Genomic DNA, 27637 nt, shown 5'->3' with positions numbered 1-27637 from the left:
CATTTCAGGTCAATCAATAGAACAACCCAAATGTCCAATTAAATTTTGTCTGGCTAAACTCTGATTTAACATGAAAAATGTAAGACATACTAGTATTGTTCAAATGCTTTTCTAAAAAAGTTAGGTCTAGTGAGAAAAATTCATATACCATTTCAATCTGGACTGGTATCTATCCCTACGGTTGACACAATTATTTTAAATAGCTTGTAAAATGTTACCAGAATGGCCTTAAAAACAATTTAATAACTGATCTGCACTCTCCTGGTACATAGGAAAAGCAAGTCCAAAAGTGTCCAAAGAGAAACCAGTCAAGAAGAAGAAATAAATCTCATTCAAGGGTGCCATCTAGTGGGCAAATGAGGTGGCTGTACTGTTACTAAGCAACATTTGGATGACATACTTAAAACCCCAGAATCTTGGAGCTCAGAAGAGATTTGGTTTAATGTTTCCCAAAATTCGTTCCTTGATAAGAGGACTCTGTTATCAAATGCATTTAAGACATGCTGGGTAAAATGCTGTGGAAAACACATCTTTATTGAAGGACATCTCACAGCCTTAAATATGCAAACCCATACTGGGAATCTCCAACGGGAGGTGCCGCATTCTTCACTTGCATTTGGCCAGGGCAACTCTTTACTTGTGGATGCCTCTGAACTCCTCACAGACCAGTGAAGTTTCTCACAACAACATTTGGGAAATTCTGGTCTAATCCAACTCCTGCCTCTACATTTTACACCAGGGCTCCAGCAAGTGAAGTGACTTGTGCTGTTTCCCAGGATGGCCCTGCAGCCTGTCAAGTCCCACAGCAGGTCTGTCTTTGTAACCCAAGGGGTACAGGGAAATGGGAGGTGAGCTAGGAAGCACTCCCCCTCGCTCCTTTCCTCCAGCATTAAAATTCTACTGCGCCAAGTCTGGAGGCTTCATGTTAAGTGCCTATTAGGCTGCAAGGACATCCTATTACAGTTACGATAAATATTGATCTTAAAACTTAAGATAATACTTTCCTTCAAGTTCTGATGGGTATTATACTTTCAATCTGAGTACAAATTGATCTTAACGTTGCCGTTCATCTCTATCAATTTTATTTTTATCATTGTATTTTTGCAGAAACACAAATTAAGAGTGTGTGAAAGTTATTTCTGATGCCTTCCATACATACGTCATTTGAGTTTAAGCCTGAAGAACCACCACAAACCTAGCAGGGATTGCGGAAATGAAAAATCTAAGAATTACAGCCTAAAATGGTAAGTTCTAAGACAGGCATGCCTTACATTTGCCCAACTAAGGCAAATATTATGTGGGAATGATAACGCTGGAATTACAAAAGCAATTTTCAAGGCTATTGGTACAAACTATCCAAAAAAACTAAAATATATTTTTACTTGAAAATAAATGCAAAAATTTAAAAAATTGTGGACATTGTGCTTATGGGTTTCCCAAGGAATCTATGAAGACGTGAGCCGCACAGCAACTTTGAGAGTACCTTGCTCAGGTGGTGCTAAGTAGCCCCAGGCTCCACATCTAGGGACAGTGTGAGCCACAGCCAAATCTCCAACTATGACACCTGCTTCAGCTGTTACGCTTTACCAGCTAGTTACTGTAAGAAGGAATTATGTGCTCATAAACTCTGGCTCCGCAGCCTACTCCTATGTCTCAAGACTGAAAAACAGGATAACCTGAATGAAGATGAAAGAATATGCACAAGTAATAAAGTACCTTCCTTGGTAATTTTTAAATCATTTTGATGGCTATTCTATCACTGCAATTTGGTGATAACATTCTATCACTGCTAAACTTGTTAGAAAATTTTAAGTTTTCTCTTATTTAAAAAAAGTTTTCTGGCTGAGTGTGGTGGTTCATGCCTGTAATCCTAGCACTTTGGGAGGTCGAGGCAGGTGGCTCGCTTGAGGCCACGAGTTCTACACCAGCCTGAGGTACAGCAAGACCCCATCTCCACAAAAAAATAGAAAAATTAGCTGGGTGTGGTAGCATGTTGCCGCAGGTGCTAGGGAGGCAAAAGGATCACTTGAGCTCTGGAGTTGGAGGTGAGCTATGATGATGCCACTGCACTCTAGCCTGGGTTACAGAACAAGGCCCTGTGTTAGAAAAAAAAATTTTTTTAATTAATGAACAAAAAAGTTTTCTCAGGCCAGGCACGGTGGCTCATGCCTGTAATCCAGCTACTCAGGAGGCTGAGGCGGGAGGATCACCTGAGCTGAGTCCAGCAGTTTAAGACTACACTCCAACACCTGGGTGACAGAGTGAGATCCTGTCTCAAAAAAATAAATACGTGACAAAAATAATAAATAAAAATTTTCTCTTATTTAAAAAATTATTTAAGAAAACTTGTTGAAGTTTTCTCTTTTTTTAAAAAAAGAATTGTTCTCAATAACTTTGGGCATAGAACTTTTTCTGTACTAAGAAGTATCTCCAAAGGATACAGTCCAGAAGTGGGATTACAGAATCAAAGGGTAAGACTCATTTATGTTGACAAGCTGGTTCCCAAAATGATTGTCCTAGTTTACACCAACTTTGGGACTCCTTAGCCCACAGTTATGAATGGGAGGCTTGAGAGGTAACTGTAGGTGTACAGACCACTCTCAGTTCACTCCAGGCCAAACATGCACAGCAATGGGAAGGCTCTGGAAATGCTCGCTTGCTTGCACACAAGCTCAGACTTTCACGTAAAGAGCCCTCTCCCTCCATGTGAGACACAAGCTATTAAGGAGTCCCCAAACTTGAAAACCATAAGTTTTCAACAGGAATTGTGCTTCTGAGAGATGAAGAAAAGCTCTTAATTAGAAACTTAATCTCAAGGTCTTAATAAGAGATTTAATACTTACATATAGGATTGGTGTTTTAATTGGATTAACAGGGACCCAAATGCAAAGTGGAAACCAAAGTACTGCCAGTTAAGTTGGACGACTTGGGAGAGGGCTGGTGCCCAAGTTAGAAATTGGCACAGCTTTGCGCCACAGAGCTGGCTGTAATTTTTTTTACGTCTGCTCTGGAAGGCTCTCCCTTCTTATTCTGCCCTCGGATTTCAGCAGCATGATGGGACATTGTAAAGTGACTCTAAGAGGCATAAACTAATCTGAACGTTCACATACTCCAAAGCCCCTCACACTATACTCAGCCCAAGAGTTAACAATATCCCTCGAAAGCCCCTTAACCACAAAATACTCATTTTTCACTTCTAAAACATAAGTTTATAGAATCCTACTCTTCTATTTTCTGTGTATTTTCTGACAGGACCCACAAGTATTCCCAGAGGCTCAGTTCTTAGTTATTAATAGAATTAGCACATTAGCTCATTAGAATTAGCAAATTCACTGTTGAGGAGGCTCCACCTCCAACTGATTTCTTTTCTTGCCTTGCTCATAACAGGATTCCCAACATACCAGCTGGTCAGCTGACACCACTACACATTTGCACCATCATTCATTCAAATGCTTACAGTGCTCTTATTATGTGTTCAGCCCCATGCCAGGCTCTGCAAATCGAGAATGGATGCTGAATTACTAATTCCAGCCTCATTCATTTATCAGTTGTGTGACCTTGGACAAGTCACCTAATTTCTCTGAGCCTTATCTTCCTCAACTACAAAATGTGGGAAAATAATGCCACCTGTTTCACAACATTAAATAATTGTACGTACCTCCAGAATTAAGTAAAATCATATACATAAAGAACACTGTGTCTAACACCGGTTATTCAAAAAAGGATAGCTTAGTCACTAATGTCAAAAAAGATAATGTAGATGATTCTGATAAATTATTACAGCAATTATTAAAAGACCACATGCAAAATGTAACTTTATATTTGATATACAAAAATATAATTTTGTATTCTATAACTGAATTTCAATGTAAGGTACAAATTCTTAATTCTACCCCCTAGTGGAGGATAAAGGTACAAATTAACTTAATCTTAGAAATTAAAATAGAAAGAAATGACCTGGCCAACTAAAAATATATATAGAAAAAATTAGCTGGGCATAGTGGTGAATGCCTGTAGTCCCAGCTACTCAGGAGGCTGAGGCAGGAGGATCGCTTGAGCCCAGGAGTTTGAGGTTGCTGTGGGCTAGGCTGATGCCATGGCACTCTAGCCCGGGAAACAGAGTGAGACTCTGTCTCAAAAAAAAAAAAAGTAACTCAAGTCATCATTTGTTAAACCTCAGTCTTTTAAGACTCTCACTTTTCTAACTTTCTGACACTGGGAAAGTGGCCTCTGGGACATACCTGTCCTCCATAAGTAGTGGCAGAGGAGCTGGTGCCACCTGGACGTGGGTGTCGGCCTCTGGCATCAACTACTGATGGCTGCAGCCCCCGCCATGGACGCCACCCAGGTCCACACACTGAGTCCTTCATGTCCCCATGCCAGGCCTCACTGGTCTTCTAACCTGCTCGGCACGTGTCACAGCTTCCCTTGACAGCTCAGGACCTCTCAGCTGCTTTCCCCACACTATACTGGAGCTTGGATCCTATCAGGCTGTCTCAGCCACTACTAACTTCTCCACCCAAGAGGCCTATTAAATGTGCATCATCTAGTCTCCCCAGGACGCCCTGGGAAGCCAGCTCACTTCCCCTACAGCTTTGGATTCCTCCTGAGGAATGCAGCCTAGACAATCTTGAGAAATTTCTGGATCTGAGGACACTGTATCTATTTCCCTCCCCCCTCACATGAACTGGGGCAGCATACAGGGAATCTCTTCTCAGGCATCCATCTGTTTTCCAAGTCCAACCATGTCCCCTTTGATCCATCTCCTTCTGCCTGGGGGTCGAACTCTTTCTTTCCTTTGGATGGGAAAACTGCTCTCCTGTCATTAGGCATTCGCTACTCTATGGCTTAGTGCCTAGCTGCTCAAAGTGGTCTGTGAACCACCCTCTGTGCACATGTGTGCTTATCAGTTAGTTTCAATTTAATAGTGAGTACATATGGTGTTTGTTTTTCCATTCTTGATACTTCAGTTAGGGGAATGATCTCCAGTTCCATTGAGATTGTTGCAAAAGGTATTAACTCATCTTTTTTTATGGCTGGGTAGTAATCCACGGTATACATATACCACATTTTAATAATCTACTCTGAATTGATGGGCACTTGGGTTTATTCCACATCTTTGCAATTGTGAATTGTGCTGCAATAAACATTTGAGGGCAAGTGTCTTTTTGATAAAAAGCCTTCTTTCTTTTGGGTAGATATCCAATAGTGGGATTCCTGGATCGAATGGTAGGTCTACTTTTAGTTCTTTGAGGAGTCTCCATACTGTTTTTCATAGAGGTTGTACTAGTTTGCAGTCCCACCAACAGTGTATAAGCATTTCTTTCTCTCTGCATCCATGCCAGCATCTGTTTTTTTTAATAAAAGCCATTTTCACTGGGGTAAGATGATACCTCACTGTGGTTTTAATTTGCATTTCCCTGATGATTAGTGACCTTGAGCATTTTTTCATATGCTTACTGGCCACTTGTCTGTCTTCTTTTGAGAAGCTTCTGTTCATGTCTTTTGCTCACTTTTTAATAGGGTTGTTGTTCTGTTCTTGCTGCTTTGCTTAAGGTTCTTTGTAAATTCTGGTTATTAGCTCTTTATCAGATGTGTAGCTTGCAAATATTTTCTCCCATTCTTGGGAGTCTAAGTTGTCTATTTGCTCTGTTGATCGTTTCCTTAGCTATGCAGAAGCTTTTTAGTTTAATCAAATTCCATTTATGTATTTTTGTTGTTGACATGATTTCCATTGGGGTCTCATTCATAAATTCTTTGCCCAGGCCGATATCTAGAAAAAGTATGGAACGCTTCACAAATTTGCATGGCATCCTTGTGCAGGGGCCGGGCTAATCTTCTGTATGTCATTACAATTTTAGTATATGTGCTGCTAAAGCGAAAACAGATACATTTTCTCTTGTTAATATGTAGAAAGAGTTTCCTCTTGATTTCCAGGAAAACATCATAATTTATCTTTTCTTTTGTTGTAGACAGTGACTCAATTTCAAGGAAATTAGTCCTATAAGGCAGTTTTGGGTAGAAGAAAAATATAGGCCATATGCTTAAGTTCTTCCTTGTTGTGTGACCTTGAGAAGTTCTTAACCAGTTTCCATCTTTGTAAAATGGGGGTAATAATATCCATTTCAGGGGATCACTATGAGGATTAAATTAGATAATATATATAAAAGTTCTGGAATGAAGCAAGTGCTACCCACCCCCAATTCCTTCTAGATTTTCCATTCCAGATGACATTCTGGACACTTCTGTGTAACCTTCATCCATACATAAAAAGTGTGCTTAGTCCAATAATAAATTCCATCCTCTGTAATCTAAAGCACTGAAAATTCATTTCCAAACATATGCCTCAAGTTTCTGTACATGCAAATTGTCAAAATCTTCCAATTGTTTTGGCCTATAATGTACCATAATGTATTGTGGTTTCATCAGGCATGGCAAGCTTGGGAACCACCTGCAGTTTAGGCAACTGAAACTAAACCAAATAGCTTCATCCTTATCTCCCCAACTTTAAGGTTCCATTTCCCACCCTGAGTAAGTCTTGCAGCTCACATTTAGATTTTTATTTAAGTTAGAAAAATAGCAATACTTCAGGAAATTAGCCAAGTAAAAGGCCATTTTCTACAGCATCAGCTTCATGGATAAATGAATATGTTGATGTTTTAAGACTTAGAACAAAAATAGAGGATGTGGCACATTTTGCTTTGTAGGCACTGCCTTGTGAGTATGAAGTTCACTCCATTCATCAACTTCAGTCATATATTCTTTTTTAAATCTGATTGCAGCACAGCAAGAAGTATATCATTTTTGCTTACAAAAAGGGGAAATGGGCTGCCAGAGACTTAAAAGCAATTCCCAACATGTCAGTAATCACACAATCTATCCCAGCCTCCAAATTCTCATCAAGGATTTTAAGTTGGAGACTTCATGTCAGAGCACCAACCACTTCAGTTCACAATAAAGATAATTAGACACACTCAGAGAGACCCTGTCTGTCTTCTGAATGCCCTCCTGTGCTTTCGAATCAGTAGCTTTGACACATTTAAGTAAGACAATCTTTTTATTCTTCCTATCAAGTACACGAAGGCTGACAAAGCAAAAAGTGCAGCCAGAGTACTCTGGACAAAGCAGAACTAGGGGTCACACATGCTGCCGCCCTGCTAGGTCTCGCCCCATGGTAGATCCTGGCCCACCCCACAGAATGCTAAGATCCCTCGGTGTACCTTTAAGACCCCCTGCCCCAAATGACCTCGACCAGGGTTGTGTAAATCTTGTCTGCAATGGGCCAGATAATAAATGTTCTCAGCTCTGTAGGCCATACTGCCTCTGTTGCAACTATTCACCTCCGCTGTTGTAGCTCGGAAGCAGCCAGAGACAAATGGGCGTGCCAGTTTTCCAATAAAACTTTATCTACTAAAACAGGAACTGGCTAGATTAGGCCCATGGGCCACAGTTTGCCAGCCCTGATCTAAATTAGACACATACCATTTTATCATCTCTTGTTTCACATGATATTCAAGACAGAGAAGCAGAACATATCACAGAAAATGTCCCAAAACTCCACTTTGTATTATACAACTTGAACTTTGATTTATTTTCACTTCGCCCACAATATTTACCAAAGGAGTTAAAATATGAAAATCACATCTCATTCATTCAGCAGGTGACAGTTTAGGACCTTAAAACTATGTTTTACTCTATAAATCATGATCACCTGAAATGTAATCTTTTATACATAGTGAATTTTAATTCTTTTTTTTTTTTTTTTTTTTGAGACAGAGTCTCACTTTGTTGCCCGGGCTAGAGTGCTGTGGCGTCAGCCTAGCTCACAGCAACCTCAAACTCCTGGGCTTAAGTGATCCCACTGCCTCAGCCTCCCGAGTAGCTGGGACTACAGGCATGCGCCACCATGCCCGGCTAATTTTTTTCTATATATATATATTTTTTTTTTTTTTAGTTGTCCAGATAATTTTTATTTCTATTTTAAGTAGAGACGGGGTCGTGCTCAGGCTGGTCTCGAACTCCTGACCTCGAGCGATCCACCCGCCTTGGCCTCCCAGAGGGCTAGGATTACAAACGTGAGCCATCGTGCCCGGCCGTGAATTTTAATTCTTGGAAGATGTATGTTCATTGCAATTCTGTAGATCAAACCATATCCCCCCAAAATTGTGTGTTATAAGTATCATATAAAATTAGGTTTTGCCCTTATTCTCTTATGTATAAATAGCTGATATTATGAGAAATGGGGGGAAAAAATCAAAAGAATTTCCTTATAATAAGCATTATACCAGAGTGACTGGGGATGCCACAGGTATAGGGGAGAAACTTGGGTTGTGGAGTAGTATTTGATGGAATATCCCAGACACTTGCTAGGATATTACATGAATGTATGTTTACATTATGTAATTCTGGTGTAGATATGGCATGATATGATATGATACTGAACACCATTCTGACAACAACCAGACAGAGCCCCTGCCTGAAGGGACCATGGATGGAAAGGGAGCCCAGAAGCCATATTTGCTCCACGTGGCCATTCCCAGCAAGCCAGGTCTGACTGGAGCAAGGATGAAAACTGACCCAAGCTGCGCTCCCTCCCAGGTTTTGGCTGGACCTATAGAAGGTAAATTCAAAAGCTATGCATTGGCTGATTTTATCACCTATACCAAGATGCAGAAAAGGCAGGAGACCTGGAACACCCCGAGAGCCCTCGGGTCCCCACCTCCAGCCTTCCTCAGCACCACCAGCATCCAGCACTTGGGTTCCACAAGCTGCCTCTTCTGTGAAGACTCCTTTTCTAATGGCACTGGCTAGGGTTTCTTGCAACCACAGTCTGAACTTCCACATACACTGCCCTGCCCCACTTCTCATTCCACCTTCCCAGCCACACTGCTCAGTCTTCTCCGGAGAGAAAGTGAATTTGCTTCATCCGTCCATTTGATCTGCAACGGGGGAACGCCAGCTCTACAAGAACGCTGCAGGGAACCCTCAGGAAACCACTCCCCTCTCCATAAGCCCTGGGACTCTCTGCCACTGCCAAACATCTTCTTATGGGAAACAGATGACAATAACAGACTTTCCATAAAAGTTTAGTGAAAAGCTTACCAAATAAGGTAAAAGAAGATTGAACAAGATGTCACCAAGGGCCCTTAATTTCTGTACCAAGTGAAACAATTAAATAACATGGGAGAACATCGCCCCTGCATCCCACCCCCGGAATGGCAATACATAGTGATTCCCAGAGGCTTGGCTGCAAGCTCAGGCAGCCCCTTTCTCATCCACCCACAGCAGTGGAGCCAGGCCAGCTCCAGCACCAAGCACTGCTCACGCAGTTGAAGCATCCATCCTCCAGGCAATCTGAAGATGGCAGACCCAGAATTTGGCTCTAATAATCAGGCTCCAGAGTCTGAGTTATTAATCACTGTGCTCCACCACTTCCCGCTCTGATCTTCCACCCCTGTCCAGTCCATCCCACACCCTACTCCAGATCATCCTGTGTTCTTACCCTTGAACTTTTCCCGGGATGTTCCCTGTCTTGTCATACCATCCCATCCATCTCTCAAAATCTGCCCCTTTTAAATCTCACTTCCTATAGAGAGTCTTTAGGGTTTCCAACGTTGAATGAAAATTGTTCATTCTTTGTACCTTTTACTGACTATGTTTGGCATTGCTACTCTTCAAGTGTGTGTCTCCTCCTGCTGGCCCCTGCTGTGTGGCTGGAAGGGCTGAACCACATCATCCCAGCACTGTGTCTGGCACACAATGCACACTCAACGAAGGGGAGGTGGTGGGGAACTGCTGAACCTCTGGCAGAGTCACCAACGAGTGAGGATCTGTTGAGTATAGACGGTTAACAAGGATGATGGCAGAGTAGGAACTTCAGAAGAGAATTATCTGAGCAACAATGGGGTGAAGAGGCAGCCAGGAAAACGGAAGAGCCTCTCCAGTACATTTCTGGAAAACTGATTCTCTTTTTAAAAAACGGTACTACAAACGTCAAACACGGAGTGACAGATATTGTGTCATGCTAGGTGACAATTTATTGGAAAAGTTATACCCTAATGAAAACTGATATTTGAGTTTAATTCTTTGTTTCTTCTAAAAATGAGTATATAGTTGTACTTGTCATGCACATTTTGGTAAATGTAAGATTTAAAAATTCTTTTCATACTATTAATTTCACTTGCAAGATGAAGGTCTAATCTAAACTTATTAACTTTACTCTTATTACTGTTATACAAATTGTGGTCCCAATTTTGGTACCAATTTGGCCCCAATATGACTATCCTCACATAAGGAAAACCTCCTTCATGGGGATACAGTCTTAACTAATTCCCTGTAACAACTTAACATTCCAAAGATTGTCACGTTTTCTTTGGTCTCACATTTGTGATATAGAAGTTATGACCACAGATGTCTTCAGAGTCACAAGCTGATTCCCCTAAAGCAAAACTATCCTCTTACGACCCACCAGGAGACTCCAGAGAAGATGTTTTCAGAATAAGAAGCTCCACAGTAGCAACAAGCAAACACAACACTAGCCCATTTCCATTCATCTTATGAACTTCCAGGTAGAAGAGCCCTTAACATGTCACTCTCAGCTTACGTAACTTACACCATCGTAACTTAAGTTCTAAGTGATTTTTAATCTATTAATTCAATCTTCTTTTGATTTTTCTCACTGATTTACAAATAGAAGAGAGGGAGTAATATCAGCAAGATGGTCAAGTAGGAGATCCCAGACGTCCTTTCCCCCATGAAGAGCAACAATTCCTCAGCTATCCAGGAACAAAGGTGACTCTGGAAGACCCCAGCAATACACTTAAGTAGCCATAGCAATACGGTGAAAGAAAAGAAAAAAATGAGAATAACCACACAAAAAGGGTAGGAAGAACATTTTCACTTTGCCTTCATGACTTCCCCAACCCAGCACTGATCAGCAGGGGGCGGGGAGCTTCCTAGCTCATGCACCCCCCTGCAGGGAAAAGGATCATAGAGACTATCATGAACCACTGTATGGCAACAAACTGAATAACTTAGAGAAATAGATAAATTCCTGGAAACATACAACCTACAAAGATTGAATCAGGAAGAATCAGAAGTCTGAACAAACCAATAACAAATAAAGAGACTGATGTAGTAAATAAAAACCTCCCAACAAAGAAAAACGCAGGACCAGATGGCTTTGCTGTTGAATTCTACCAAGCATTCAAAGAAGAATTAATACTAATTCTTCTTAAATTCTTCCAGAAAATAGAATTAGAGAGAACACTTCCAAACTCATTGTATGAGGCCCGTATCACCCTGATACCAAAGCCAGAGAAAGACACCACAAAAAATGAAAACTATATCTATATATATATATATAATTTTTTTTTTTTTTTGAGACAGAGTCTCACTCTGTTGCCCAGGCTAGAGTGCCGTGGCGTCAGCCTAGCTCACAGCAACCTCAAACTCCTGGGCTCAAGCAATCCTCCTGCCTCAGCCTCCCAAGTAGCTGGGACTACAGGCATGCGCCACCATGTCCGGCTAATTTTTTCTATATATATTTTTAGCTGTTCATATAATTTCTTTCTATTTTTAATAGAGGCGGGGTCTCGCTCTTGCTCAGGCTGGTCTCGAACTCCTGAGCTCAAACAATCCGCCCGCCTCGGCCTCCCAGAGTGCTAGTATTACAGGCGTGAGCCACCGCGCCAGGCCTAAAAAATGAAAACTATAGGCCAATATCTCTGATAAACATAAATATAAAAATCCACAATAAAATATGAGCAACTCAAATTCAACAATAATATATCAAAGGATTATACATCATGATGAAGTGGGATATATCCCTGGATCCCTGGGATGCAAGGCTGATGTAACACCTTATATGCAAATAAATTAATGTGATACATCACATTAACAGAATGAAGGACAAAAACCACATTATCATATCGATGGATGCAAAAAAAAAAAAAAACATTTGACAAAGTTCAACAACATTTCATGATAAAAACTCTCAACAAATTAGGTAAAGAAGGAAATTTCCTCAACATAATGAAGGTCCTTTTATGAGGAAGACAAAGCTAACACTATACTCAGTGGGGAAAAACTCAAAGCTTTTCCTTTAAGATCCAGGACAAGGCAGGGATGCCCATTCTTGCCACATCTATCAACATAATATGGAAGTACTAGCAAGAGCAATCAGACAAGAATTAGAAATAAAAAGCTTTAGACAGAAAGAAGTAAAACTATCCCTGTTTGTACATAACATGAGCCTATATGTACAAAACCCTAAATATTCCATTAAAAAAACTGTTAAAACTAATAAATGTAAATGAATTTGGTAAAGTTGCAAAATACAAAATAAACATACAAAAATCAGTTGCATTTCTTTACACCAAAAATGACTTATCCAAAAAAAGAAATCAAGAAAATGATCCCATTTACAATAGTTTCAAAAAGAATAAAATACTCAGTTGAAAAATCTATGAAGTGAAAACTATAAAACACTGATGAGACAAATTGAAGAAGACACAAATATTTGGAAAGATATCTCATGTTCATGGATTGGAAGAGTCAATATTGTTGAAATGTCAATACTACCAAAAAAATCTACAGATTCAGTGCAACTGCTATCAATATTCTAATCTCATTTTCACATAAACAGAAAAAAAACAATTCTAAAATTTGTATGGAACCACAAAAAGAACCTCAAATAGCCAAAGTAATCCTAAAAAGAAAAACAAAGTTGGAGGTATCACACTCCCTGACTTCAAGTTATACTACAAAGCTATAGTAATCAAAACAGTATGGCACTGGCATAAAAACAGACACATAGACCAATGAACCAGAACAGAGAGCTCAGAAATAAACCCAATCATGTATGGTCAACTAATTTTTGACAAGGACACCAAGACAATGAACTGGGAAAAGGACAGTCTCTTTAATAAATGCTGTTGGGAAAACTGGATATCTACATACAGAAGAGTAAAGTTGTACCCTTACCCTATACAAAAATCAACTTAAAATGGATTAAAGGCCTAAAGGTAAGACCTGAAACCATATAGCACCTAGAAAAAAAACACAGGAGAAAAGCTCCTTGACACTGGTCTTGGCAATGATTTCTTGAACAGGGCACCAAAAACGTAGGCAACAAAAGCAAAATGAACAAGTGGGACTCATCTAACTAAAAAGCTTTTGTATGGCAAAGGAAGCAATCAATAAAATGAAAAAGCAGCCTACAGATTGGAAGAAAATATTTTTGAGCCATATATGTGATAACAGGTAAATAAATATCCAAAACATACAAGGAACTCATGCACAACACAAAATTTAAAAAAGTGATTTTAAAGTCTGAGTTTAAAATAAACAAACAGCTGGGTGTGGTGGTTCACACCTGTAATCCTAGCATTTTGGGAGGCTGAGATGGGAGGATCACTTGAAGCCAGGAGTTCAGGACCAGCCTGAGCAACATAGTGTGACCCTGTCTCTACAGAAAACAGAAAACTTAGCCAGGCGTGCTGGTACTCGCCTGTAGTCCCAGCTATTCGGGAGGCTGAGGCGGGAGGATCCCGTAAGCGCAGGAGTTTGAGGCTGCAGTGAGCTATGATGATGCCACTGCATTCTAGCCTAGGGCAACAGAGGGAAACCCTATCTCAAAAAAAGAAAAGAAAAGAAAAAAAAGAAAAGTACTTGAATAGACATTTCCCCAAAGAAGACATAAAAATTATCTACAGGTACACAAAAAGGTGCTCCATATCACTAAATCTTCAAGGAAATGCAAATCAAAACTACAATGAGATATCTCCCAACTCCTGTTAGGATGGGTGTGATCAAAAAACCAAGCAATAACAAATGTTGGCAAGGGTGTAGAAAAAAGGGAACCCTTGTACACTGTTGGTGGGAATGTAAATTTTTGCAACCATTATGGAAAACAATATAGAGACTCTTAAAGAAATTAAAGCTAGAACTACCATATGACTCAGCAATCCTTCTAGATATATACCCAAAGGAAATGAAATCACCACCTCATAAAGATATCTGCACTCTCATGTTCACTGCAGCATTATTCACAGTAGCCAACATATGGAAACAAAAATAGTGCCCATCAACAGATGAACAGATTAAAAAATTATAATACACACACGTGCACACACACAGAGATTGTGCTTGGGATAACCTTATCCAAAATGCTTGGGACCAGAAGTGTTTCACATTTTGCATTTTTCAAATTTTGGAATATTTGCATTATACTTACCTGTTGAGCATCCTAAATTTGAAAACCTGAAATCCAAAATGCTCCTATGAGCTTTTCTTTCAAGCATCATGTTAGCACTTTAAAAGTTTTGGATTTTGGAGCATTTTGAATTTCAGATTTTTGAATTAAAGACACTCAACTTGGATACACACACACACACACACACACACACACACACACGAATATTACTCAGCCTTTAAAAAGGAGATCCTGCTATTTGGGTCAACCTGGATGAACCTAGAAGAAATTATGCTAAGTAAAATAAGTCAACCACAAACAGAAAGATACTGCATGATCTCACTTATATGTGGGATTTTTTAAAACAATAGAACATAAATTGTAGTTATGTAGTATGAATTAGTCTAGAGATCTAATGTATAGCATGAAGACTACAGTTAATAACATATATTGTATATCAATATATTATTAACTACAGTTACATAGAGATATATATAACTGGATATATCACATATAAAATATATATATTCCAGTAATGTATAATGGAAATTGCTAAGAGAGTAGCACATACACACACACACAAAAACAAAGAAAGGTGATGATATGAGATGATAGATATGTTAATTTTATTGACTGCAGTAATCACTTCACAACGTAGAGTCACAAGTATCTTGGTCAATGACGGACTGCATGTATGACAGTGGTCCCATAAGAGTAAAATATTGTATTTTTACTGTACCTTTTCTATGTTTAAGTACACAAATACCACTGTGTTACAATTTCCTATAATATTCAATATAGTCACATGCTGTACAGGTTTATAGCCTAGGAGCAATAGGTTATACCCTATAGGTGTGTAGTAAGCTATACCATCTAGCCTAGGTGTGTATTAGGCTACACATCTAGGTTTGTGTAAGTACACTCTGTGTTATTCACACAACAAAATCTCCTAGCAATGCATTTCTCGAAATGTATCCCCATCATTAAGTGACTCATGACCAAACATGCATACCAAAACACTGTGTTGTGCCTTAAATTTATACAATAAAAATAACTAGCACCAGGTGTGGTGGCTCACACCTGTAATACCATCAACTCAGGAGACTAAGGTAGGAGGACTGCTTGAGGTAAGGAGTTCAACACAAGCCTGGGCAACAAAGTGAGGCTTTGTCTGAAAAAGAATAAGAAAAAATTAGCCAGGCATGGTGGCACGCGCCTGTAGTCCCAGCCATTCAGGAGGCTAAGCCAGGAGGATCACGTAAGCCCAGGAGTTTGAGGCTACAGGTGGTAGCAGCACCTTTGTACTCCAACCTGGGCAACAGAGCAAGACCACATTTCTTAAAAAACCAAATAAATAAATAGAATAAAATAAATAAAATTACATGTATATAAAAAACAAAATACAACATAAATGATTTCCAATATACGTATTTGTTCTAGGCCCTTATATATACTCTCAAAGTAAGAACTTGAGAAATTTTCAGTATTGCAAAATAATACAAAAATTTCTAGTTTCTAATGTACAAATTAAAACAGCTTTTAATTTTTTATATTTGTTTAATTTGTCATATTATATTAAGATTATTATATTGGTATAAGTGACTTGACTTACCCATTTAATATAAAGCAAGTCTAATAACTTCAAAATTTCAATCAAACATTGAAAAACCAAAATAGATGGGCTGGCAGTTTGGTAAGGTTTACTCCCCGTCTAGTAAAACATATTGCTCTAAAAGTTCTAATTTTCACCTGCTTTCTCCCAGACCTTTCCACACTATACACTCAGCTGACTTCCTCACAGTATTAAGGAACGTGAATTTTAACCTGCTATGGGACTTCTCTAAATTTCGGCTACTTATTTGACCATTCCTATTTTTTGGTAACACCCAGCTAGGTTGGGGTTAAAGATATAAACATTAATGGGAGGCTGAATTATAAAAGATAAAGAAATATTTTCAGATCCATCATTAAAAAGAAAACAATGGAAATGTCATAAGCACTAGGACTTTGGCTAACATTATGAACATGCACAATCCCAACAGCTTGAATAAAATTGTTCCACATTCAAATATCATAAAGGGTATCTGAAAAGAATTGAGAGTTGCAAGCACTATTTTGAAGCAGTGAAGTCAAAGTTAACATTCTGAGGAATTAATTAGATAGGGGTGGGGAACCTGGCCTTAAGGCTGCAGGTTCCCCACCCCTGATTTAGACCGTTCCTGGTTCTGATCTCAAATTCAACTCATCACAAGCTTTGTTTCACCAGTGTCGAAACCCATACAGAGCTATCTAATCACACTGGCAACACAATTATCTAGAAGTCCTATCTCAGATGATCCAAGTTCAACACATTAAGTACACATTCGATTTACTCATGGGTAGGTCTGCTCAGACCCTAGTTACCCTATACAATTCTAACAAGCTTGGCAATCTGACTTGCAGCCCATAATAAGTTAGCAATCAAAAGCTGAAATATGAGAAAAGTGCTGGAGACACAAACATTGTCAACAGTGAGAGGTGAACTCTAGCAGCACAGGAGGAATGGGGGCGGGGGGAACCACCATAAGTGGACATTAAAAGGAAAGCATGTGAGAGCACTGAGAAGAGAGTCAAATAACTCTACATTCCCAAGTCCCAAGTCCATCGGACGGCACCCACCCCTTCACTGGAAAGAGTAATAATAGACATTGCTAATCTTCACCCCAAGCTATGAAGGAAAGGTTCCAAGCTTGTCAAGAGACAGTGTGTAAGAAAGCCAGGAAAATTCAAACAGTTGTAATTTATAAAGATTTCGCTCAGCATTGTTAATCATTTTTGAAAGTGTTGACACTTAAAGGGCGAGGCTCTGGTCACTTGGGGAGTAGTCTTATGAACAAACTCCTTTTTCCCACCCCGTCAGTTAATGAAGCACTGCATGTGGACGCCCCACGTTGGAAGCCGTTCCAAGGACAGCATTCCAAAGTCAGCTATAACAACAAACAGCAGATGTCCAGGAGAGGCACCAATATCTCCTCCCCACACCCAAACCGTTTGAGAGGAAAAAATAAACCGAAAAAATGTGTGACCAGACAGACAAAATTGTCAATTAGTTGAAAAGCAAATTTCAAAGTTTCCAATGAGGGCACAAAAGAACCTTATAAAAAAAAAAAAAAAAGATAAATCATTGTAATTTTCACACAAAAAAGGAACCAAATATATTTCTCCTTGAACAACTGCCAGGCCTACAGGCAGATCTTCCAGCATGAGATGATCAAACCTGAAGAATTTCCCCAAGAGAGTGGACACTTCCAAATCGCAAATTTCCATTTTAAAATAAGCATATTTATTGCTATTTTTTCCAGTTCAAGAATGTGGTTGTTAAACATTAAGTTCTGGTTTCTAAAATCCTGTAATGGAGGAAGAATAGCCCACATTCAGAGTGGGGTCATATGAGGGATGAACACCCCCAAATTACTAAAAATTCATCAACTTAGCAAAAACCAGGACAGAGATATCTGGCCTAAATGCAACCATCGCGGCCAAATCTAAGCTGAAGTGTGTTTCCCACCAGCACAGCAGATTATTTATCCACATATTTATTTTTTATATTTTCTCCTCCTCTTCTAGAAAGACTGAGGAAGATCCATGGCTGTAGACAGGGCCTAGAAGACCAGCCCTGTGCTTTCTTCACACACTTTCTTTATGTTCAGAAAAAGTTTCATGGGAAAACCACACTCCCAGCCAAACCATCCAGAATACAGGTCACAATACCAAGGAGGATGAAGCAATCCAGTGGTTCCACCTCATTCTTATCTGTCTCTGCCAGGTCATACGGGAGTAGGGTGACCAACTCCTTCTGATTTGCCAAGGATTTTCCCAGTTTTAATGAAAGTCCCACATCCTGGGAAATGTCTCACTCTCAGGCCAACTGGGATGGCTGGCCATCCTACAGGAGCACTGACATCCACACATCCCCCACGGGCTGCATCCAGAAACGTGGTTTTGCACAGCCTCTGGGGAGACACAACTGAATTCAAGCAAGTGGGGGTCTGTTGGTCAGACTTGGGTTCAAATCCCATCCCTCTGCTTCCCATCAATGTGAACCTAAGCTCTCTAAGCCTCAGTTTCTACATCTACAAGACAGAAATAACAATATAACATGATTCTCACAGGGAATTATGTGAGAATTAAGTGTGATCATGGGCCCAAACTGACCTTTCTGTTATATAAGCCATCTAATATCATACCTATTATTTCCATCTCATTATTATAATCATATAATTTAGGGTTAGCATATTTACAAATTCCATGATCTTAACTATTATTAAGAACAAATTGCTCCCCATCTCCCCGCCTCACAACTAACACTCTCAGTTGGGAACCCTGCTATAGTCACCGTTACAAAAATAATATCACCATACACACCAAAAAAATCCAAGCAATACCCCTCTTTGAAGCCAAATGACCAATTTGGGCACATTTAGACCCACAAAAACCACCCCAAAAGTTTACCACTTGAACAAAAAAGTCTTTGTTCCTTGTCATTAATTGCACTCTTTCTACTCTTCCATCTGGAAGAGCCCTATGTTACCTGCATTACCAAGGCTGTTACATCTAAGTAGACCAAGGTGAAACCACCATTTTCCCTTCCTCTGTGACTATTCAGATGCAATTCCACGTGCAACTGCAGACTCCCTTTAGAAAGAAATGGAGGGAGAAGTGGATAATTTCAAGAACGTGTCTAAAAGGTGTCAACCTAATGCTAGGCAAACAAAAATGCTCACAAGACCAATGCTAAGGTGAACAACCCTTGCGTCCAAGAAGCCAAGTCCTGAAGAATGCACACTAGGTACAGTCTCATGTATAAAAGGAGCATCACTGGCCTCATCTCTAGCACAATCAGTGTTACCCACATTCCTTCACAGCATCAATTCATCTTCAACCAATACGAACTGACGAAATCCTTAAGTATACCCTGGTTACTGTCTGCTGGACCTATGTCAGTAAACCTCTTCTACTTCTTTAATAATGTCTCCTTTACTTGGGAAGGACACCAGCATACACACAGGCATTAACAATAGCTTCAAGATGACAGTGAAATTCAAGGACATCCCTTTTACGGAGGATTCTTTTTCTCATACTCATGAAATGAGAAAATTAAACAAATTGTATGTTTCTTGTGGCTCTCAGTCATATTTTTTCTTTTGAGATAATTTGTATTACTTTGCACACCAGAGTAGGAGCTCCCAAACCAAGGTGAGATGGCAGGGCTGCTACTAGCTCAGGTGACCCGCTTGGTGCAAATTAGAAAAGGAAGCCCCTTCCATAAGATGTGTTACTTCCATCTGCCAGAACGCTGCTGCAATATACTGATTTTGTTACACTAAGGGCCTGTGTTGCCATCTTCTGACAAACTGTCATAAAATGGATAAAAATCTATCGTGTCCACAATATAAATGGCACCCTCTAGAGTTGTGCAGTGCCTAATCTACACAACTCCATACGCTGGTTCTGAATGCTGTACCTTCATCTTTGGAGCATCACAACACTTCAGATGAATTAGTTGTGCCTTGGAAAACGCTGTAAATCGGTTTGGGGATCCCTGCATGTACCAGAATCCACACATACTCAAGTTCCACAGTTGGCCCTGAGGAATCTTCCACATATGTGGGTTTCACATCCCAAGAATTCTGTATTTTTGATCCTCATCCTCATTTGGTTAAAAAAACATCTGCATATAAGTGGATCAGCACAGTTCAACCCCTTGTTTTTCAAGGGTCAATTGTAATTACTTGTGATTTACCTAAAAATTGTCCTCACAAGTCAGCTTCAAATACTGTCTGTGTGTATGTATGATTGTATACGTACATGTATGTAACTTTATTATTTAAGGCCAGTTTCCTGGCCCACAGTTATGAGAACAGCTATTCTTGATATTTCAGGAAGAGAAATTTAAAAATACGTGCTATACTGAGGCAAGGACAGGATGGGAGAAAGAAGAAAAGGGAAAAACCAGAAGTTTTGAAGCAATCAGTTTATTCCCAAGGCAAAAATATTTATCCTTATCTTGCATAACCAAAAGTTTTACTAATGGTCATAAAAATAATTGCACCATTTCAAAATCCCGTTGCTACGGCACAGGAATAAAGCTCACTATGTGAGCCTCTTCTTAAATAGTTTTACATTTAGCGACCATCAACTTCACCTTTCCCACCTTTAGATTCTGGCCTTTAAATGAGACCATTAAAACTTCACAAGGCCCAGGATAATGAGTTTTCCAGAAATGGGATCCCAGTTTCCCAAGCAATGGGAGGGCCAGACTACCACAAGAGCGACAGTTTAAAGAAAGTAGATAATTCAAAAATAAAAATCTGTAAACAAGCCGATTTTTCATGACCTGCTCTACTTGCAGAGCACTAATGCAGACATTTTGCTTTTCCTCACCCTCTTATATCATCACTGCAAGCATCACTGAATGCAGCATGGCCAAGGAAATCAGCTTTATTAAGAGAGGGGAGGAAAACAGCCCGGTTAAGATTCTAACTAGGGCTGGGTCCCCTTCTTGCTGCTTCAGCTGGATTCACTCCTTTTTTTTCTTTTTGAGACAGAGTCTCGCTTTGTTGCCCGGGCTAGAGTGAGTGCCGTGGCGTCAGCCTAGCTCACAGCAACCTCAAACTCCTGGGCTTAAGTGATCCTACTGCCTCAGCCTCCCGAGTAGCTGGGACTACAGACATGCGCCACCATGCCCAACTAATTTTTTCTATATATATATTTTAGTTGGCCAGATAATTTCTTTCTATTTTTAGTAGAGACGGGGTCTCGCTCTTGCTCAGGCTGGTCTTGAACTCCTGACCTTGAGCGATCCACCCACCTTGGCCTCCCAGAGTGCTAGGATTACAGGTATGAGCCACCGGCCTGGATTCACTCCTTTTATTCTCATAATACAAAAGGTTTTCTTAGTCTCATTTTACAGAGGAGGAAACTGAGCCTCAGAAAGACTAAACAACTTGCCCAAGGTTATACAGCTATTAATGGTAAGCCATGTCTGGTTCGAAAGCTCTTGGTCTCCTGCTATAGCACTCTGCTCTGGGTAGAGCCTCCTGTGCCCACAGGTCTCCTGCAGATGCAGATTCTAATTCCAGAGACCTGGGGCAGAGCCAGAACTGCTGCATTTCCAGCAAGCTCCCAGAGGATACCAATGGTATGCTGGCTGTTGGACCACACTTGGCGTAGCAAGGCTTTGGACCTGGTTCTCAACAGGGGATGATTCTGTCCCCCCCAGGGGACATCTGGCAATGTCTGAAGACATCTTTGAGTGATACAACTGGGGGGCAGGGGGAAGGTATTGCTACTGGCATAATGTAGGTGGAGGTCAGGGATGTTGCTAAATAGCCCACAACAGGCAAAACCCCCACCCACAACAAAGAACTGTCCGGCCCAGAATGACAACAGAACTCGTGCACAGTGGAGAAACCCTCAGAGGTTCCAAGTTTTTAGACTTCTTCCAAAGCTGCTATAGTTTTGCAAATTTGCACATGGGGTCAAAGGTAGCTCCAGTACTTTAAAAAGTCTCCATAAATCAAGATAGAAATGTTGATGCCATACAACAGATGGCTAGAATATGATGAAGTTTAATTTCCTCACAAATATTCTGCCATTATGCTGAAGAAAATCAAATCAGCTGATTGCAAACAAGGGTTTCAGAAACTGCCCAGAATTTCTGTAAAGTTCTTGTTTCTTAGCACTGGAGGTCACAATTGAAAAGGCAAAGGATAAGATTATTTTTAGGTGTACATTTTATAATTTCCTGTTCTGGCAGCTCAAACATTTACCCTGTTAGCAAAGATCACATGACACTGTCTTTCATTATTCAGCATTGGCTATTGCTACCCACCCTAGGATCATGCTGGGATATTGCCATGCTTTGCACCCAGCATCCACACGATTCCCAAAACCCAGTTAAAAAAAAAAAAAACACTCATTCATCTGGATCTTTAATGTTCACAACACCAAAAAATTAGCTCAAGTTTAGTATTTTTGATTAAGTAACCACACTACATTGTGGTGTTAAGAGAATCTCAAAACACTACATTGTTTAATGACAGCATATGCTTTAGGAAAACCGTAAATTTGAATATAATTTGAGGGGCAAATTAAGGTTTGGTTAAACTCATATAGCTTTTCTGAAAAGATGGGGGGTCTAAGAAAGAACATTACATATGCTAGTGTACCAGGCCCTCCACACCCCTCTGTCTTACTTAACCTATCAGTGAACCATTCCTCATCCCTAGGGACCCAGCCCAAAGGGCCCACCTTCACACCCCCCACAACAGGGTATCTGTCATCCAGTGTCTGCTCAAGACATAGTTTACAGTCAAAGGCTCTCCATAAAACAACTGAATGAATGAATGAACTCTCTTGTCCTAGACCACTCAGTTTTTTCGGTTCTCTGTCCTCTCTAAATATTTCCTTCTTGGTTTTTTTTCACTGTTCTCCTTCTCCTATCTTTGTGTTAAACACAGATATACCCCAGTTCTATCTTGGGACCCTCCTTGCTTGCCGTGGTGTTGGGGAGGCGTCTAAACCCTATCTTTTGCAAATGGTTCCCACACCTCTATCTCTAACCTAGTCTTGTGCCTTGAAATGCAAACTCGTATTTTCAAATGTCAAACCCATGTTCCCCTCCCAAAATCCTGCCTCCTTCATGACTGTCACAGGCATCATCATTGACCCTGTCACCAAAGCTGAAAACTCCAGCCTCTGTAATACATTGCCCTCTTCATTCTTTACCTTCTTTGCTGTGGTTCCTATTTCAAGGCATCCCCTTTTACTCCTTTCCCTGTCACCACTGTCATCACCTTAATTCCAACTCAGGAACAGTCTCCTAGACTTTCAAAGCTAACTCCTAAGTGGTGGGTTCAGGATTATGGGGATGGGCATAGAAGCTGGTTGTAGAGAGAGTAAGGGTTGTACCTGCTCCCTGAGCAGCCCTGTAACCTGCAATGCTGCAATGCCCCCTGACTCTCCCCCACACACAAAGGAGGCAGTGTGACCTGATGATTAGGAATCGTGGCCTTGTGACCACCTTGATTGTGACTCTCTATAAGGCTCTAAGCAGAGAAATCCACTTCCCTGAGACTCAGTTTCTTCATTTGTAACAAGGGGGGATTAATAGGCTCAACTTCATTAGGGTTATTGTGAGGATTAAATGAGTTACTACAGGTCAAGAGTTTAGAACAATGCCTAGCACACCACATGTGATTGATAAGTAAATGTTAGCCACATTGATGGCAATGACCATAATCCACTTAGCAGAGCAACATCCCAAAGACTGGTGTAGTCACCAGTCATCAATAAAAAGACACAGCAACATCATGAATTCCATGTTCCAATCCACTGAGAGGGATGTGGCACTGTTGCTGTGGTGTTCTTGCCAGAAATGCATGACCTTGGTCCAATCGTGAGAAGACATCAGAAGGGTCTGAAGTGAGGGAAATTCAGCAAAATAATACATCAATATGCTTCAATGATGCCAAGATCATGAAAGATAAGGAATTACTAAGGAACCACTGCCAACTGCAAGAGGGTAGGAAGAAGTAACTACTAAATGCAACACAGGATCCCGGGACAGCAATAAAAGGACATTGGTAGAAAAACGACTGACATTTAAATGAGGCCCTTAGTTCAGTTAATGGTATCACAGCGCACCAGGCAGAAATGGTAATTTTCTGGTTCTCACACTGGTGCTCAGGTGATGTAAGATGTTAACACTGGTGGAAACTAGGAGAGGGACCTGTGGAAACTCTCTGTATTATTTTTTGCAAGCTTTCTATAAGTCCAAAAATAATTCAAAAAAAAAAGTTGAACCTCCACAGAAGGACACCAATGAAGCTTCACTCCAAAATCATTCCACAAACTTTTATGGGGCTCTTATGTACCAAGGACGTTGCTAGGTTCTGTGCAAGCACCAGTGAAATGGACATGGTTCTTCTTCTGGACATTTCACAGACTAGTGAGAAAGGCAGTCAAGTAAATGGACACTTAATAATTGCTATTAATATGAGGCATCTATACACAGGCAGGGACCTAGTCCAGTGTGGGGCAGGAGGGAGTGCAAGTGAGGACGTCTGCGGAAGGTAACACCTGAACTGAATACTGTACGACAAATACGAGATGGTCAGGTGAGGGTGGAGGAGGAAGGGAGCCAGGCAACAGGGGAGCCACACAAACACAGGCACAGGCACAGAGCCTGGCTGTTCGGCAAAGCCAGAGTTTGAGATGACAGGGAGGCAGGGGAGAGAGGAAGAGTACAAGACAAGGCTGGGAAAGCATGCAGGACTTTGTGAGCCAGGCTCAGGAGTTTGGACCTTGTCCTTCAGGTGATGGAGGATACTGAAAGGGCAGACTTATATTTTTCTAAGATGATTCTGATAGCAGTATGAAGAATGATCTATGACAGACACAAAGCTAGGGGACCAGTTAAGACCAGACCAGACCAAAGGTAGGAGCAACGGAAATGAAAAAACATGGGCAGACCCAAAAGTTTGCAGTGAGAGAAAGTAAGCAGGATTTAGTGATATACTGAACACAGAGGATATGGTATGCTGAATAATGGCCCCCCAAAGGTGTCTGCCTCCTAATCCCCCAAACCTGCGATATGTTGCTTTCCATGGCAGAAGGACTTTGCAGATGTGATTAAGGATCTTAACATGAAAACATTATCTTGGATTATCTGGGTGGGCCCAATGTAATTATAAAAATTCTTATAAAAGGGAGGCAGGAGGGTCAGAGTCAGAGGGAAGCAACTGTGACAAGAGAAGCAGGGGTATTTGAAGATGCAATGGAGCTGGCTTGGTGATGGGCGAGGGGGCCATGAGCCAAGGATTGCAGAGGGCCTTTAGAAGCCGGGAAAGGCAAGGGAATGAGTTACCCGCCAGAGCTCCCAGAAGGAATGCAGACCTGCCATCACCTTGATTTTAGCCCAGTGAAACTGATTTCAGACTTCTGACACCCAAAACTGTAAAAGAATCATGTATTTGGTTGTTATAATCACTAAATTTTGTGGCAATTTGTTAGAGCAGAAATAAGAAACTAATATGAGGGGTGATGGAGGAAGAGAAATTGATGATAATTCCTGGGCTCTGATTAGGGTTGGGAGGTGCACAGTGGTGGCAGACAGCAAGACAAGGCCACGGAGCAGAACAGGCGGGAAGAAGACAGGAAGTTGCATTCTGGACAGGTTAACCTTAGGATGTTTCTGCAACCCACAAGAAATCCACTAGGCAGTAACATAAATGGTACTGGTAGTCAGGAGAGAGTCCAGGCATGGGATAGAATTTTCCACAAAGTTGGTACTTGGTATATACTTAATTAGGTCTACTAGATTCTCATCTTTTAATAAAAACATCAGCTGCAGGAGTACTGTTACTATTGTTATAGTTATGATATATAATATGAGGAGTGATTATTTCTACAGGCAAGAGTGGGTAGGGAAAGAACTGTGTATTTAAATTCTAGCAGCATGGTACCTATGTTGCCTGAGGAAATCACAACTTCTCTGTGTCCCAATTTCCTCATCTGTAAAAAGGGAATACACTCTAACGGGGATTAAATTTACAATGAGTGCTTGGCATTTAATTGAGCACCCAACACAAAGTAAGTGCTCAATAAGGGGCAGCTATTGTAAGTACTGCTTATAGACAACTCATTAAAAATATTTTGATAAATCATAAGAATTTCATATATCATCCAAAAAGTTAGAACAACTTCTAATTGTTTCATGCTTTCTTTCCCCAGTCATTTTCTATATACATCAAACAATTTGGTCACTTACTATCTGATATTAAAGATGTAGGTGACATGATCTCTCCTCACAAGTTGTGCGTAAGTTTAGCAGGAGGCAGATATGAATCAATAATGATAAAGAACAGTATGCACAGTGCTAGTGACATTGAAGAGGAGTATGATGTGATTCCTGCTCTCAGAGAATTCAGTAATGGTAGATGAACATTTATTGAGCACCTACTAAATGCCAAGCTTTACATGTATTTAACATGCATTACATTTAATTCATTCAAGTCCAACTAATCAGGTATTTCCCATACAATAGAATCATCTCTGTAATGGTCCAAAGCAATTACAAAGGGAAACCAAGACGATGGACAGAAGGTCACCCTTGAGTTTGTACAGCTCAATACAAACACCTGTACCCCAAAACAAGTGACCTGTAAAATACCACCAGGCAAGGTTTGCTCCTGAGGAGAGAAGGCAATGGTTTGCACGAGGAACATGGACTTGCTTTACAAGGAGACCAACTGATATGAAGGCAACTCCTGCTTATCCCTTCTCATTTTTCTTTGACATTTGTCGATTCAAACCCTGTGAAGTATTCTGCATAGGTCATGTCGCTGGAGACCAAAGAGTAAACTCACATAGTTGAATGCAAAGATTTTGTAGGAGGCAGAGAAAACTGCTCATCAAAATTCTATTAGGCCGGAAGCCTCCCATAGCATTCTCAGGTCTCTTGCAAAAGTGCAGACCGGCTACCAGAAAAATGACAACAAAGACAATTAACCTTATAAAACAATGCAGATGAAAACATGATGGGAAGAAAATGATTAAGGTTTAAAATAAGAGGAAGGGGGAAAATCAACATATTAAGAGAAAGAGTAAGATTTTAAATGTAGTCATAATAGAAACCAGATGAGAAACTAAATAGAAAAGGAAAGTTTCAAAGAAAACAAGCCAGAAAGGAGAAGAACTCGGTGGGAAGAAATGATTAGAAGTTATTTTGACTTTCTACAAAACAGTAGATGGTACATTGGTTCTCATTTCTGAGGTCAAGTCCTCTGTGAGGTCTCCGGCAAGTTAACTGCCCTGAATTAAGTCATGGAACAATGTCAGCACCTGCATCTCAGAGTGTTCTGAGAAGTTACTGAGTCCAGCACTGAGCTCTGTGCCTGCACCTAGTGAAACTTCTAACAGTGGTGCTGATGACAATGATGATTTATGCTACTCAACAGCACCCCACTGGGACCTCCCAAGACCAGAGTCCATGAGCTCTATCCATATCATGAGCTCACATGGATTCCTCAGGAGGCTGCTGTGATTTGAGGAAGTGAGATCATTTTGGACCATTATCCTTGAGTCTTCTATGCCATACACATTTGTGTCTACAGGGCAACAAAGCAAGGAGCCAGCATGCAAAGATAACCAGAGCCTAGAAAAAGGGGAAAAGATGATGAGTTTTTCAAAAAGGTTTCCTGTCCTCTGAAGAAACCTGTGTCATTAAGTCTTAGACAGGGGCTTAGACATGCATGCTCAGCACAAGCATCCTCAAATGTCCGCTAAACTCCTGTGATCGCTCTACCTGTAAGAGTTGCTTAGGCAGCATCCTAACGATACCCACTGAGGTTGCGACAGGTAGGTTTTTAGGGCACCTCAAATTTCCAGTGTGCAATTGGC

General features: G+C 40.5%; 1 protein-coding gene and 1 non-coding gene across 2 annotated transcripts in view; both read right to left on the bottom strand.

Annotated features, from left to right (window-relative positions):
- ERC2 (ELKS/RAB6-interacting/CAST family member 2) overlaps positions 1 to 27637 on the bottom strand; it is a 421277-nt gene that overhangs the window by 235777 nt on the left and 157863 nt on the right. The window lies entirely within an intron of this gene.
- LOC123623666 lies at positions 5779 to 5885 on the bottom strand. Its single transcript, XR_006729960.1, has one exon. It is a non-coding gene; the product is annotated as a U6 spliceosomal RNA (small nuclear RNA).

Source organism: Lemur catta, chromosome 18 (assembly GCF_020740605.2).
Source record: "Lemur catta isolate mLemCat1 chromosome 18, mLemCat1.pri, whole genome shotgun sequence".
In the NCBI taxonomy this organism is placed as follows: Eukaryota; Metazoa; Chordata; class Mammalia; order Primates; family Lemuridae; genus Lemur; species Lemur catta.
This window is presented reverse-complemented; position numbering and strand designations above follow the sequence as displayed.